At 48.5% G+C, this 1601-nt stretch overlaps 1 long non-coding RNA gene across 1 annotated transcript in view; it reads left to right on the top strand.

Moving 5' to 3' along the window:
* The first annotated feature begins 1525 nt into the window (after positions 1-1525).
* Positions 1526-1601, top strand: part of LOC115548670 (uncharacterized) — a 23143-nt gene continuing 23067 nt past the window's right edge. Inside the window, exon 1 of the long non-coding RNA XR_003977628.1 lies at positions 1526-1601. This exon is cut by the window's right edge and continues 262 nt beyond it. This is a non-coding gene — a long non-coding RNA (uncharacterized LOC115548670).

A 1601-nucleotide genomic window follows, 5' to 3' on the forward strand; every position in this document is an offset into this window, starting at 1 on the left:
TGGAGGTGGTGGTGGAGGTGGTGGTGGAGGTGGTGGTAGTGGTGGTGGTGGAGGTGTTGGTGGTGGGAGGTGATCGAAAAGAGTCCAGCTCAGACCAGACTAGTTAAACAGTAAGGGGCTGCCACCACCACACACTAACACACACACTGTGTGTTAGTGTGTTTAAATGTGTTAACACACACTGTGTGTTAGTGTGTTTAAATGTGGTCGATAGGGTTTAAATGTGGTCGATAGGGTTTACATGTGGTCCATAGTAGTGTTAAATGTTCTTTTCCCTCTCTCTCCACCTTATCCCTCACTCTCCACCTCAAGCTGGTGTGTGGTGAGCGTTCTGGCGCCGATTGGCTGCCGTGCATCTCCCAAATGGGTGCTACATACTGGTGGTGGTTAGTGAGGTCCCCCCCCCCCCCCCCCCTTCACTGTAGGCGTCTTTGAGTGTCTAGAAAAGCCCTAAATAAATTCAATGAATTATTATTATTATTATTAACTAACTCCCTGTCTCTCCGGTCCGGCCTCCCCATCCCCTCCTCCCACCCAGCTCTTCTCATTCAGACCCCCGGCCACTTGAAGGGCTATTCCCGGCCCTGCCTCACTAAATAAGGCAGTGGAGCGTGGCCATGCTTGGTTGGCCAATGGAGGGGTGATGGTGTACCTGGGTATATAAATGCTGGGACAGATGGGGATGACTCCTACCATGCTGCCCCCCAAATCGCTCCCTCTCTCTCTTCCATGGGTCTCCTTTGCTTGTGATTTTTTTTATACCGTCACTATTTGTTTTTATTCTGGTGCCAGTGAAGGGGTATTTTCCTCTCTTGGTGATTGAGTTCAGTGTAGGAGAGTATGCGGTGACTGCTGTTTCAAACTTCCTTTTGGACATTGTGGTTTGGGTGCTCCGTGATTTGATAAAAGGGAATGCCTGGAATATGAGGGACAAACAGACAAGGAAAGTAAGAGCTGTAACTGTTGTCTCCTCTCTCTCTAAAGCCCTCAGCATAGTTCCTCTATTCCTCCTCTTCTGTCTGTACGTTGCCTCATCTCATCCTCGCCTGCTTGCTCTGGATAAATCTTCTCATCCATTTCCGTTCCAACTCTTCCTGCCTTCAATCCTTTTTTCCCTCTGTCTTTCTTCCTTTATTTCCTTCCATCCTTCCTTCATTAATTTAATAACTCCTTCATGCCTTCCTGTCCTGTCCTGCCTGCCATCCATCCTCAGTTTGTTTCCTCACCCACTCTCCTCCTTTCCTGCTGATCCGTACTTCTACTCCTTATTATCTTCTCTTTCTGATTTCTCCAGTGTGTTTTCAAGCAAGTTTCATTCAGTCACTTTTCATTCTGTCCCTCCCTGTGTCATCCCTCGCTCCTCCCCTGCTCTCTGTAATTTGTCCTTCAGCGTTCTCTCTCTCTCTCTCTCTCTCTCTCTCTCTCTCTCTCTCTCTCTCTCTCTCTCTCTCTCTCTCTCTCTCTCTCTCTCTCTCTCCGTCACTCTTGGTTCTCTCTCTCTCTCTCTCTCTCTCTCTCTCTCTCTCTCTCTCTCTCTCTCTCTCTCTCTCTCTCTCATATGGCCTGGGCAGCTGGTCATGTTTGTGTTTCAACTTGTGACC

This window comes from Gadus morhua, chromosome 1, assembly GCF_902167405.1.
Source record: "Gadus morhua chromosome 1, gadMor3.0, whole genome shotgun sequence".
Classification (NCBI taxonomy): Eukaryota; Metazoa; Chordata; class Actinopteri; order Gadiformes; family Gadidae; genus Gadus; species Gadus morhua.